The sequence below is a fragment of the Cheilinus undulatus genome, linkage group 19 (assembly GCF_018320785.1).
Source record: "Cheilinus undulatus linkage group 19, ASM1832078v1, whole genome shotgun sequence".
Taxonomy (NCBI): domain Eukaryota; kingdom Metazoa; phylum Chordata; class Actinopteri; order Labriformes; family Labridae; genus Cheilinus; species Cheilinus undulatus.
The window spans coordinates 8,807,754-8,822,882 of NC_054883.1; the positions used below are offsets into that span (position 1 = coordinate 8,807,754).

At 39.5% G+C, this 15,129-nt stretch overlaps 1 protein-coding gene across 1 annotated transcript in view; it reads left to right on the forward strand.

Annotated features, from left to right (window-relative positions):
* Positions 1-6,996: 6,996 nt before the first annotated feature.
* Positions 6,997-15,129, forward strand: part of LOC121527225 (tyrosine-protein kinase yes-like) — a 41,849-nt gene continuing 33,716 nt past the window's right edge. Inside the window, exon 1 of the mRNA XM_041814078.1 lies at positions 6,997-7,527. The gene's annotated coding sequence lies outside the window, so the exon portion shown is untranslated. The remainder of the gene's footprint in view (positions 7,528-15,129) is intronic.

Here is a 15,129-nt window from a genome sequence, read left to right on the forward strand (position 1 = left end):
CAATTTCTGGGAGAAATGGTGTATTTTCTGGAAAAAATTCCAGGGATGCCAATACTTTCATCCATGACCTGTTACATCCAAAATCTCATGACTTCAACCTTGACGCAGATCAGACATCTAAGCAAAGTTTAAAGAAAATCCTTTAAAGTGTTCAAGAATGATTGCATTCACACCAAGGCTTGAAAATGAGGCCAGTGGCCTTGATCTTTGACTTATGGGCCTCAAAATCTGATCAATTCAGTCTTGAGTCAGAGTGGACATTTGTGCGAAATGTCAAAAAAATCCTTCAAAGCGATCTGGAGATATCAAGTTCACTGACGAGGAATAAACGTACTTATCTTGTGCTTCTTTTGTGTCAGACAAACTAATTGTAGGAGATGTTATTTTACCTTAACATGTTTCCACTGTCACCTGCAGTCTTCCTCAGAAGCGTCACCAGGCCGCTGTGATGTGTCTTTATATGCCGTTCTTCCCAGGCGGTGGCGGGCGTAGTCAGATAGACCTGTCAGGTCCGTCAGGCTGCCCACGCTTAAGAAGAACAGCATAATGACACGTCATAGCGGCCAGGTGACGCTTCTGAGGAACACTGCAGCTGACAGTCAAAGGGTAAAAAAACATCTCCTACAATTAGCTTGTCTGAAAAAAGAAACACAAGATAAGTAATCAAAATAAGAAGACAAAATGAACTTACTGGATTTTTAAAGGAATAAACTTGCAACCCAACGACCTTGATATCTGACCTATGCCTTCAAAATCTAATTAATCAATTAGTCCAAGTGGACAGATTGGAAGAAAGTATCTCAAATAGATCCTGTGAGAACAGGTGTACAAACAATGGATGAATGGGATGCCCAATGACAATGACCTTTGACCTACATCTTCCAAAATCTAATCAGTTCATCCCAGAGTCAGCGTGGACATCTGTGCAAAGTTTAAAGGAAATACCTGAAAGTATTGTTGAAATATTACAATATTAGGGCTTGAAAATGTGGCCAGTGACCTTGATCTTTGACCTATGGCCTCCAAAATCATACCAGTTTATCTTAGAGTCAGAGGGGACGTTTGAAGTTTGAAGAAAATCCCTCAAATCTCCCCTTTACATTCATCCCTTCCTGTTCACATGAATGATCCAGATGTACATCTGTACATGTACAGACAACCTGAAAACAGATACTGAACAATCAAACAAGTGGACTGCTATTAATCATCTTTCCAGCAGCAATTACAGACATTTAGGCCCCGTTTACACAACAGCGTTTTCGCAAAAACGCAAACGTTTTGTAGCGTTTTGGCTGTCCATTTACATGGCAACGGCGTTTTGGTGCCTGAAAATGGAACTTTTTGGAAACGGGCTCCAGAGTGGAAGTTTTTCAAAACACCCCCGTCTCCATCTCCGTGTAAACAGGGAAACCGGCACTTTCTGAAAACGGACATTTGCACTGCGGCTGCAGAAAATATCCATGCGCAAGTAGGCTTATAATGCATGTGCAGATTGGGCCCAAAACAAAACAAAGATGGCCGACACCAGTGTACTGTTCGTGCTCCTCACTCTTTTGAATTCAACTGTACTTCTCCAACAAAGTTTTGATTTACTTTACCATCACTTGGATCAGTAGAGACGTATTTTGTGCCTGCACCAGATTCTGACTCAACCCATTCGCCATCGAAGGGCAGCCCCATGGCGATATAGGATTTTGGTTCATTGCAAAATCACACCGCCATCTACTGGCCTGGTATGTGTACTACATTGTTTTTGGTGTGTCCCGCAGTCTCGTGTGAACGGAGATCATTTTGAAAACGATGCCGTCTAAACGTGGAACTTTTTGGAAACGAAAACAGAAAACGAAGCAAAACGTCGTGTAAACGGGGCTTTAAAATGACAGAGAAATCATGAGTCTTCTTCCTGGTGATCTTATTTACTCCAGAGGATCTTAGGGCTCATCAGAACAAAAATGAACCATTTAAGGAACGGGGAACTAATGATAACTAATGATTTTGATAGTATGAAAAGCCCTTTTCCTACCTAAGTCCTTTGTGTGTTTGCTGACATTTAGACCTTTAATTAAGGAAACAATTCTGAGGCAATCATGATATAATCCTGCTTGTTTGATATAAAATTTAATCGTCTGAGTAAACAGCTGTCTTAGTCACGTTTAAAGAACATTTATTCGGATATCACTTTTTAATCATTTAATGACAGGGCTGAGAAAAGAGCACAGATAAGAATATGTATCTAGTAATCAAATCACCACACAATGTCAGATAGGTGCCTCAGTGTAATAAAGTGGAATATTAATAAAGTTGGTGCCCTGTGACGGAAGCACTTTTAACCTCTGATAAGGTGTTTAAAATGTCAAACGTGTTCTAGTGATATAAATGTCCACATAAAATAAAGATAAATAACATAAAGTTCACATATTGTGGGTTTGTCTTACAGTAACTGAGTATAAAACCAGCTCTATACAATGTTCAGTCTTATATAGACAAGGAGCTCCTGTTTGATTAGTTTGCCAACAGTAGCTACCTCATAATGTTTAATATCTTTTATTTGGAAAGTGAGTAATTATTTCTTTATCATACAGCGTGTGACTGAACTTTATCACACCAAAGACAAGGGAACAGCAGGTGAGTCACTCTAATTGAAGCGCCGGTAGCTTTGTATAACCCCTGGTGGTGTTGACATGTCATGTTTGAAGAGTTTTATTGAGGTAACCGTCTCATGACTCAAGTATTTTAATACTCTGCTTTTACGACCACGCTGTTGACACACAGCAGGTCTTTAAATCTAATTTGTAAGATGAGTTTGTGGAAGAGTGTGGACGTCTATTACTCATGTGGTGAAGAAATAAATGAGTTTGAGAAGCTAAACTATAAGGAAAGGTTTATAGAATCAGATTTAAAATCCTTCATCCCACATAAAAAGCTCTTCATGGTCAGTCAGTCAAGAGTTTATAGTGCTTTATTGACCCTCTAATACATTCACACTCATAGGCTGTTTAACAGGAGACAAAGGCAGACTCTTGTCTGGGGCCTCATGCTCCGAGGGGCCACAAGTTACAGTCAGTAAAGATGTACAATCAAATATGAGGTACATGTTTAAAATGACTTTCAGTTATAAAGACATGTACAAACCAAAATTACAAAAAAGTTGGGACAATGTATAAAAAGTGAATAAGAAAATAACATAACAGGGGAAAGGGCTCAGCACATGTGAGAGTGGTCTGGCTGCAGACTGTACATTCCTGACGGCCCTCACAGACCGTTCATCTGAGACACTGTATATCTCACAGAGGAAATGCTGTAATTTGCCAGTGCAATGTATTTCCAGTTTTAGATTTTTTTTAATTAAAATGTATTTCTAAACAAAGTCTGACAGTTACTTTCATGAGTTAATCACATTTTAAACTTTTCAAACCAAGAAAAGTTTCAAAACTGAGAAAAAGGTCAGAGGTCTGATCTAGGATTAAACTACGTGAAGACCCCGTCTTTGAAGTAGTTAAAAGAACAGTGGCTCACTTTAGCTTTGTTATCTTTGGCTGAAGCTAACATAGCTGTACTAGCTAACTGATTAACATTACCATATAATTCAACGTAACTCAGTAAGCTTTAGCAACATTAGCTAAAGCAATGTGAGCGTGAGCAAGTGTAGCCTAAGCTAGCATAGATAACTTACCTCCTTATCTTACATCGATGCTTTGGGAGGTTACCTTTAGCTATGTGAGCTACATAGCAACATTAACCATAGCTTAGTCAGCTTTAGCAGTGTAAGCTTTAGCAAACAGCTTATGCTAATGTAGCTAAGTCGATAACTTACCTATGCCTAGTGTTGCTGCCTTGTGAGGTTAGCTTAAAGTATGTCAGCTACATTATCTATAACTAAACTAGCTTTAGCAATGTGAGCTTTAACAAATGTAGCTAAAGCTAACATTGATAATTTACATATCTTACATTGCTGCTTTGAGAGGTTATCTTTAACTATGTAAGCTACATAGCTACATTAACATTAGCTTAGGCAGCTTTTGCAATGTAATCTTTAGCAATATAGCTTAAGCTAATGTAGCTATGTAGATAAATTACCTACGTAGCTTACATAACTGCTTTGTGAGGTCAGTTTTAGCTGTGTTAGCTATGTTTTCTATAACTTAGCTTTGGCAATGTGAGCTCTAGCAACATGAGCTTTAGCAACGTAAGCTTTAGCAAACATGTAGCTGTGTTAACCATAGCTTAGTCAGTTTTAGCAACGTAAGCTTTAGCAAACATGTAACTGTGTTAACCATAGCTTAGTCAGTTTTAGCAATGTAAGCTTTAGCAAACAGCTCATGCTAATGTAGCTAAGAAGATAACTTACCTACTTCTTTCATTGCTGCCTTGTGAGGTTAGCTTTAACTATGTCGTCTACTTTATTTATAACCAAATTAGCTTTAGCAATGTGAGCATTAACAAATGTAACCAAAGCTAACACTGATAATTTACATAACTTACATTTCTGCTTTGAGAGGTTATCTTTAACTATGTAAGCTACATAGCTACATTACATTAGCTTAGTCAGCTTTAGCAATGTAAGCTTTAGCAATACTAGCTTAAGCTAACATGGCTATGTAGATAACTTACCTACTTTTTTCATTGCTGTCTTATGAGATTAGCTTTAACTATGTCATCTACCTTATCTATAATTAAATTAGTATCTTACATCCCTGGTTTGTGAGGTTAGCTTTATCTATGTTAGCTACATAGTTAGGTTAACCATAGCTTAGCTTTAGATATGTTAGTTTTCCCAATATATAGCTTAAGCTCATGTAGCTATGTAGATAAATTACCTACGTAGCTTACATAACTGCAATGTGAGATCAGTTTAGCTATGTTAGCTATGTTTTCTATAACTTAGCTTTGGCAATGTGAGCTTTAGCAACATGAGCTTTAGCAACGTAAGCTTACATTCAAAACATTCATAGGCAACTTTTTTTTTTTTTTTGTTTTTTTACCAAACTGAAAGATTCTGGCCTTTTAGGGAAAACATGCAGGGCTTAAGCCCCATATGCCCCCCCACTCTGCCTATGAACGCTATCAATGCAAAGTTGTTATGGGGGTGTATGTCATGGGTAACTTGCACATCTGTGATGACACCATTAATACTGAGAGGTACAATCAGGTTGTGGAGCAACACAGACTTCCCTCCAGTTGAAATCTTTTCAGAGACATCCCTACTTATGTCAGCAACACAATCCCAAGACACATTCTGCACCAGTTACAAGAGTACAGGTACTACACTGCTCCTGTATCCCATTAAAATGTATGGTTCTTTATGAAGCATAAAATATGACAATGAAAACATGCACTGTTGAGCAGCTTCAGATGTACATCAAACAAGAATGGAGAAGGATTACACTCTTTAGACTTCAGCAGCTTTGTCTACAGTCACTCGATCTGAAGAAAAGGTGACAACAAAGGGGTAAACATGACCCTGTCCCAACTTTTTTGAAATATGTTGCAGGCATCAAATCAGAATATATATGTGGAATATGTGGTTGTCTCTTTAGCTCTCTGGCTTTGTTAACAGAAAAACAAACAATGTTTCAAATATTCTTGCCCCATATTGATCTCTGCCTGGAGCCTCCAAATCAGTAAAACCAGCCCTGATTATTCTCCCAGAATCCAGGCCTATATTGTTGCCTTTAAGACTAGTATGGGAGGTGAGACCACCTGCTGTCAGGCCCATCTTCTTTATAATCATAGACAAGTTAGGGTCCAGGAGGTAGACCCCCTCTCTAATATTCTGACTACTAATGAGTGCCATCCGGGAGCGGGACCATGGGCCTTTTGTGGATGACTGTGGCCTGGAGATGAGTCCTATCTTGAATTAAACATGTCAGAAACTAAAACCATTATTATTCACTTTAGGAAGTCTCCTTCTTTTCTATCGACTGTTATCACAGCAGCTGATACTGAGCTACAAATATCTGTGTGTTGTTCATGTTGATGTTCCTCCAAAAAGGTTCAGCAAAAAGGCGTTCAAATGTGATTAGGAATCCTTTGAATTTTTTGAGGAAAACATGGACAAGGTATTTTTATGGATATTTGGGAAATTTTTTTATTTATGGGGGGGTTCAGTTATTTCTGCCTGAAATTTTGGGAAATATATATATATTTACAAATTTTCTTTCAGATTTTTATTTTAAAAACTAAGGGAAACTTGCTGTAAAATGTCTGGGGAAATTTGCTTTGTTTTTCATTTTCATGGAAATTAAAGGGAATTTGTTTGGAGGGAATTTGCTTTGAAATTTTCAGGTATTTTTGTGGAAATGTGGAACATTTATTTTGTAATATTTGGGAATTTGGACGGGAATTTTAGGGGGCGATGTCCTTTGAAATTCTCAAGAATGCCATGGCAATTTCAGGTAATATGATCAGATGAGTTTTGGGAATATTTTGGAAAAGAATCTATGAATGTTTGGGAGTTTGACTGGGATGTCATTATTACTATTATTATTATCATCGTTATTTATTTATTTTATTTTATTTTATTTATTTGTCATAAAATTGAATAACTTGGTAAATTTATTTATAAGTGTTTAATTATTGTTAATTATTTGTTTATGTTCGGGAATTTCGGTGGGATTGAAATTGTCAAGAGTGTCATGAAAATTTCAGGGATTTGTTTGAATGCTTGACTGTTTTTCTGTCCTTTTCTGTCAGGGGAATGTATTACAAACTTTTGGAGTACTTGATTTTATTTATTAAAAATAAGGCGAATTTACCTTATGATTTTTGGAAATTTGGTTGATTTTTGAAGGAATATTCAGTCTTCATGATGAAGTCTCACAGCTCGTGTCTCAGGAGGTTAATGGGTTTTCCTCCAGCTGCAGATGTGTAGTTGTAGTACCTCATATTCTACCAGCAGAGGGCGGCAGAGGTCTGCATTATGATTAAGAATGGTACAAATTGAGGACGCTTTGAGACCTCCTTTTTCCCCCCACATGAAACCCTCCTCCACTCACTTCTTCCTCCTCTCTCCATCGTTCTTATCTCGTTTTAATCTTCTTTATCCCGCTGGTCTTTCTTCTCCTGTGACCGTCTCTTCTCTCCCAGCTGCTCCCGGATCAGCTGCACGCCGGACGGATCCGTGTCTCCAGCTGTGTGTGGCTCCAGTCCCGTAGGCAGGGTCGGCCATGTTGTTATGTGGGGGTTGATGTAAGTTTAGTAGTAAGGAAGTGAAGAAGCGACAAAGGGCTGGGACACTTCAGGACCTGACTTTTTTTTCTGTCATGCTGGCGCCGCTTTCTTCTTCTTCTGTGACAAAGATGAGTGTGAGCTCCGCCGCCTCCGCCATCCTCCCAGCCTGCAACACTTCACTGCTTTGATTCAACTTCAGCACTAAAAAAAACCTCAGCACACTTTGATGGATGGAGTGAGGATGAAGGAGGCTCGGTCCCGGTTGGAATAACTCGGATTTTGTTGTATTCCCTAAGTCAAGAAGGGAGACTGAAGACAGAGGGAGAAACCACAGAAGAAGGACGCGGATTTGTGAAGGTAAAAGCCCAACAGAAGCGGGTCTTTGTCAGAGCTGTAGGATTAGATAAGGATGGGCCGAAAAGCAGCTGCTCGCCTGTCTGACCTGTCATCAACAAAGGAATAAACCTGTCTCATTATCAGACCCACATTTACCTGTCTGTAGGTTAAAGCTTTTAGCCTCCTCTTACCCACAGCTGTGTTTGAACCTACAGCTCATTTAAATAGAGGGGAAAATCAGTTAACACACAGCATGTGCTTGAAATCCCACAGGAATATTAGTGCAAGCATATCAGATTGCATATTTAAAGTAGGACAAGGTCATTTTATCAGTGATATTCAACAGAAACAAACCATTAGGCAGTCTTAGTAGCTGACTTCAGCTCTATAAAGACACTTTTACTATCATGAAAGGACAACAAAAGACTGAAAGTTGCAAACAATGTGAAAGAAGTTTGAATTTCTATAAAGCACTGTTTGGAAATATTCCCTTTTTATATGTGTTAAGCCATGCAACCCAACGGTGCAATATTAAACAATGCAAATATGGACAATTTAAATCGATTGACATACAATATACTTTTAAACCCATAGAGGGCACTATATGTATTTTTGTTTTCAATTTAGAATGTGTTCAAAAATATTTAAAAATGTGTAAAACAGATATTTTAGATCTTTAGATCTTGATCCGGCCAGACACAGACACAGTGGAGATTCCACAGACATGAAATCTCACAGAAACTCACGGGATTAAAAGTAACTTCAGACAAAAAAATTAACACAGAAGACAAGATATCTTTATTCCACACTGTACTTTATAAAGGCCGTAGTGTTGCCATGTTTGTGAGGTGTTGAAGTACAGAACACCAGTCGCTAATATTTCCTGGTCTGCTCACTCTCATCAGTAACAGCTCATCCTGATAGTCATGATTCCAGACCAGGAAGGTAAGTCAAATATTTCACACAACAAACTTTGGGATTATGTTGACAAGTATTCGGTTGCATTCTCAAATCGATTGTGTTGATTTTGGCGCCCCCTACAGACACAACAAAACGCTTGTCTGTTAGATGATTTGGGATATGTGTAAGCAGTCTTTTTGTTTTAAAAAAGCCTACCGTCCATCCATCTTCTATACTGCTTATCTCGTCAGGGGTAGCAGGGGGGAGGAGCCTATCTTAGCTGTCTTTGGGTGAAAGGCGGGGTACACCTTAGACTGGTTACCAGTCAATCGCAGGGCTGACATATAGACACGGACAACCAGGCACGCTCTCATCCACATACGACCAATTTAGAGTCACCAGTTTACGTTATGAGCATGTCTTTGGTGGTGGGAGGAAGCTGGAGTACCTGGAGAGAACCAGAACATGCAAACTCCGCCCAGAAAGGCCCTGACCAGGAAGTGAACTAGGAACCTTCTTGCTGTGAGGCAACAGCGCTTAAGCCTGCACCGCAGGGTAGCCCACCTCCCCATTTTGAACATCTGGCCAAGTGTTTGACTCGTGCTGATTCAGATCATAGTCACTGATCACTGTTGGGTTAGGGAGGAGGGAAAAGAGGAGATTCAGGCCCTTAGTGATGCTGTCAGACAGTTTCTATGACTTCCCTAGTTTTTGCTGCTTCTCTGTTATTCTTCCACATCAGAACTTCCTCTCAGAAGCTGAAATATTCTCATTTTTAGGCTTATTGCACCATTTAAAGCTGCTATGATGAATTTTAAGCTGTAACAAAACAGACTGAAGTGAATACTGACCTTTACCTACTGACCTTATGACCTTCAAAAGCAAACAAGTTTATAAGGAAGAATATTTATTACTTCCTTAATTTTATTTTTGATTTCAAAGCTATTGTTGCGGGGTAGGTGTCAGATGAAATATTATGAAGAAAAATCGTCTAAGGCAAAAATCTCAATGATAGATACGTTTGACAGTTAAAGGAAAGCAAAAATTGAATTTTGGCAGAAAACACTTTATAAATATGCATGGCGTGTAGCTTTGGCCACAGGGGGCGCCAAAATGAATACATTAAAGTAGAAAGTCCCTTACAGGAGCTTTAAAGCAGGGGCTGTTGTCTGGTGACTTGGGAGTCAGGGCCCTAAAGTGGGTTACAGAGGTGTTTTTAGTGAGTCACAAAAAATGTGGAAAAAAATGTTCAGAAAGTCGATGTATGGAAGCCCTAAGTGGACATGCATACATGTATCTCATTTGCTGCAATAACAAGAAAATTTAGTTGATTTCTCATGATTTTGACTTATTTACCCCCCTTTTCTTGGGATACAGTGCTGCCTTTCTTCTGGTAATGAACATATTCATTGAGATCCCTGGAAAGTCCTAAAGCAGACACAGATATCATGGGGAAATGGGGTCAAATAAAATATTTGCATGTATGTCCTCCCAGGGCTTCTGTTTTGTCCTGTCTCATTTTACATGTGTGAATCATGGTGTTTGCCAACAAAATATCGCATCCTGTTATCTCTCTTATCCTCTCTTGCTGTGGAGAGAATGAACAAAAATGTTTTTTTAAGTGTGCTGTTAATTATTTTAACACCCACCCTGCAGCTGTAGTTTCAAACATCAAAATAAATACAAAGAAACAGTCACAATACTTATGTTCTCCTTAGCTTTTTAGGTATAAAGAGGAATCAGTGTGCTTTTCAGTCTGTTTCATAACCTGGTAAAAACCTGCACAGAGGCTCTGAATACAAAAATCTGTTTTAACCCGACCTTACTTCAGTGATTTACTGACCCCAAACATTAATTTTAATCCCAAATTTAAGATGCTATACCCCACAAACACTGTGAACCTCACTGAGAATCCTTAAAATGTTATGTAATATTTGGCAGACATGTTTGATAACGTTCTATAAGATGACATTGACAAAAATACTATGATGTAATTGCAGATCCCAAACAGCTTAATGATGTCAGTACCAAGCTGGCACCAATCTGGTGCATGGGATTATGGATGACTATCAACAAAGTTACTATAACATTTAATCTGTATGGAGCAGATGATTTTTTTTTTTATTATAACAGCCCTGTAACAGATTCAGTGTTGTACTGACTTCATCCCCATTGATAAAAGTAGAAACATCAATTGACTCTTAAATGTGACGTTCTCCTCAAAGGAGAAGCACATCTGCATTGAAGAACCACAGAACCTCAGCACGTCTATAAAACACATCAGTGGGTGTTTTTTATTTCTGGCTAGCGTTGTCATGATACCAGATTTTTAAACTTCAGGATGATCCAGGTAAAATTCAAACATTTTTGGTGCCATTGAAAATTATTGTTGTTGATTACCAAAAAATCTCAGCAAACTCCTGCAAGTTCTCTAAATTGCAGAAGAAGTAGTAGTATACTGGCAGAATATATAAACTATATGGATTAAAGTATTTGGCTGTCTGACCATTATGCCAACATAGACTGTAGTTAACCTGACATGCCAGATGGTAACCCTCTCACAGACAGCGTTTGAGAAAGGGCAGCGGCTTAAAAAAAAAAAAAGGACTTGGAAGGTGATTGGATGAACATTCTGTCCATCACATCTTTACGATCCAATCAGAGCAACAAAACACGTGACGTAGTCGCTACTGAAGAGTAAACTCTAGAGTCGTCAAGCTCTGATAAAACTGGCGCTTTAGCAGCATCCACGCTAATGCCTTACGCCCTATCTGCACCGGCCTCTTGTTGCTGCTTGCTTATGGCACAACCCGAAAGCACTGCCCCTCGTAGCTGATTGGTCCTGTCACTTTCTATTCAGGCCCAAAAGGTTTAGACGGGAGCTTTGCAAGATGGATTCACCAGTGAGAAAAACGGAAACGGGCATATCCATCTGCTTTACAAGGTTAGACTGTAGTGACATTGTATTCAAATACATGTAATTTAATATGGAGTTGGTCCCCTTTTACAGCTTCCACTCTTCTTGCAAGGCTTTCCACAAGATTTTAGAGTGTTTCTGTGGGAATTTGTGCCCATTCATTCTGTAGAGCATTTATGAGGTCAGTTGCTGATGTTGGACAAGAAGGCCTGGCTCTTAATCTCCATTCCAGTTCATCCCAAAGATGCTCGATGGGGTTGAGATCAGGGTGGACCAGTCAAGTTCTTCCATACCATGTCTTTATAGTCCTTGCTTTGTTCACAGGGGAAGAGTCATGTTGGAATAGAAAAGGGCCTTTCCCAAACTGTTGCTGCAAAAATGGAAGCATAGCAGCATCGTCTAAAATGTCTTGGTGTGCTGAAGCATGAAGACCGGCCTTCACTGGAGATAAGGGGCCTTAACACATAAGTCACTAAAATTCCATAACGATTTTCATGCCTTTCATTTGGGGAGGGGTTTCAATATCTGCGTTGTAATTCCATCTGGTAGGTTTTGGATGCTTGGTAGTGGTACTGACCTGATTTCGATACTCATCCCTAACTTAAACCCATTCCATGGAGCTCCCGCTGAACCATTTTTGTGCTTACATTAATGCCAGTGGAAGTCCAGAACTCTTCAGATATGGAATCAGCAGCACTTTGGCAACTTTTACGCACCATGCTCCCTAGCAGTCGTTGACCCTGCTCTGTGATTTTACATGGTCTACTGCTTAATGGCTGAGTTTCTGTTTTCCTAAATGCTTCCACTTTCTAATAATAACACTTAGAGTTGACTGTAGAATATCCAGCAAGGATGAAATTTCCCAAGCTGTCTTATTGAAACGGTGGCATCCATCTCAGTACCATGCTTGAAGTCACTGAGCTCTTCAGAACGACCCATTTTGTATCAGAAATGTAACAGGTCTGATTGAAACACCTGAATTAAGTAATTAACAGGTGTGGCCAAATAATTTTGTCCATGTAGTGCATTCAATGAAGCATATAATCCCAAGCAGTAGTTTACATTTTGGTGTTGTCAATCACATATAATAGTTTGGCTGCTTTAGAGAGCAGATCTCCTATTTTTCTATTTACATTGTTATGGATCAAACTTAAATACCAGGTCACCCATACAAACATGATACAGGCTCCTGTTTCCCCAGCATGTAAGGAAGGCACATCCTGACTGTATTGCCTGAAACAAGAAGGAAAATATGTTTTATGTGTAAACAAGATGATTTTCTTGCCATCAGTCAATAAATAAGAGGTAGGTTGTGTTGAAATGAAAACATTCAGCATGTATGCTGTTGAATTTCAATGAACTAAATCCAAACTAAGAGATCTGAAACCACCAACCAGATCTTTGAATAACCAGGTTCAGTGAGTGTACTCTTCCAGTGAAAGCAGCAGAGTACCACATGGCTTTCATAGACACCCTATTAGATGTTGACAGTTCAAACAAGCAGCCCTGTTGTGTGCTGACAAAAACCCATGATTGTAGACACACTCGGATTCCCAAAATAGCTCACACTTATCCCCGACTCAGGTGCCAGGATTCAGGTATTCCTATGAGACCTGTTATCCAAGAAAATGTGTGATGTCGGTTCTCTGGCAGTTTAAAATCTCACATGAACACCACAAAGAGAGGGCTTGAAAAGAATGAGGCGGATAATTTTTCAAGTTAAACAGTCTAGCTTACTCCAGCCTCTCCATTCTTTTCTGGTTCATTTAATATTCCTCAAATCTAACTCTTTACAAGTTGTTTCTTGCCCTCAGACTGTTGTAAGCCTCAGGATCAGTTTACTTTGAGCGTGCCTGCAACAGAACTCTACACCCAGTGCAGAGTAAATCTCATTATGAACCATTTATTGATGTTTCTCTCAATGCTCTAAGGCATCGCATGACATTTCTCCAGACCCACTTTTAACTCTTTGGCATCAGAGGAATGCGGTGGATGTTGGGTAGGCAGCATCTGTTGCAGATCTGAAGCCTTGTAAAGCTCTAGAGATACTCCTCGTCTGCTGCCGCAGTGTCAGCCACTAACAGCTGTCCAATGAGATGCAGGGAAGGGTTTCACTCAGACGCAAAATATGCTTTGGTTTTATCATAATGGAGATAAATTTGGAGGCTTCAAGCACCACAAAGAGGCCTGCATCCTGTTAGCTTAATGTCCTGGAGGGTAATGTGATCTCCATAAGATGCCTGTAGGGTTGTCAGGATACCAGGATTTTAAATTTAGAGATGATTCTAGTTAAAATCAAATATTGTTTCCTGTTGTTATGCCACAGCAACATAAATAGAAGCCCTTGGCAATTTTTAACATTCGATTTTTTTTTGCTATTGGTTATGAAAATGACAGAGAATGTATGACTTTCAAACGGGGGGAATGACAGAATATTGGAAATTCTGAAACCTTTTTCACTTGACCATTTAGAGCTTGGTAGGTTGGACAAGGTATTTTAGTATTTTTACAGGGTGACATTGCAGACAAGCTCAAATGGTTCTTGTAAATTATTGCTGCAACCTTTTGGGTGAGGATGAGGAATTGCAATAGTCCCTCGTATAAGTAAAAATTGCATAACCTAGCTTATTGTCATCATTTTGAAGTCAGTCATTGAAATATTTCCGTCGTGTTTGAAGGAAAGCACAATAACGTGTTTTTTTCTGATTATTTAAAGCAGAGAATTGACAGTCTTTCAGGTCTCTGTGCCCTTCAGGTGTGTTTATGTTAAGTAAACTCATTAGTTTTTATCAAGCGCCATTGATAAATAGGACGCAAGTATCGTCTGCATAACAAGGAAAGCTCATGGAGTTTTTCCAGGTTCGTTGAAACATATATCTGACAATTGTATGTGTCGTTGGGCAGTCTGTAGCAAATGGTACCATACTAGGACAAAATAACTTAAAGGTGACCCAAGTAAAATGTCTCTCAGGCTGCATAAAACATGCACAGAGCAGCAGATTGCATGTTCTCTGCTCCAACATCAGTGGCCTGAACAGTCAGGCTTTACACCCAAGAGGTCTACAGTAGACTGCATTCTGCCACTTAAGGTCTTCACTGATTCAATAGAGGGCTTATTGCACCCTTTGTTGAATTCCTTCTGGAAGATTCTTGAGCTCCATGGGGTCCCATGAAGTGCGGTGGCTCCACCTCTGACTTCATCCAAGTTGATTCTGGGGTGAGAACCCAGATTGGACTGGATAATGGGGCAGGTGAACTGTTGTTTAGGGGTGCGTGGTATATGCGGTAGATGGTATAAATGATTTAAATTTGGCCTACGGTAGAGATTTGGACTCTACCAATCACGATAATGCTTGTTAATGACGTTATCGTTTCTGCCTCAGTGTGAGTTAGCAGGCAAAAAACACCTGTTTTTTCCTCTCAGAGTCTGACGGCTGTACTGCAACTAAGTCGGTGTGCTGTCTCTGTCAGCCTGCCTGGGGCTTTAACACAAGCTGAGTGCTTCTTTGGCTGGTCGCAGAGGCCAGCGCTGCAGCTCTTCCTCTTACAACAGCATAAACAACCATTTAAAAGTCTATTTTAACTTGTGACTTTCTTTTCTAAGTCCACAGTGAGTCAAAGATCCAGGCTGTGGTGTTAAATGAGGTCAGAAAAGCTTCTGTAAACTAGCCGTATTCTCCGAACGGCAGCCAAAGCTAAGCTAACTCAATGCTAAACACAATATTCTCTTCAAGCTCTTCAAAATAAAAGTCTGCGGCTGTTATTTCTCTGAAATCCTTTTATTGTGAACGCCTTCACTAGGAAAC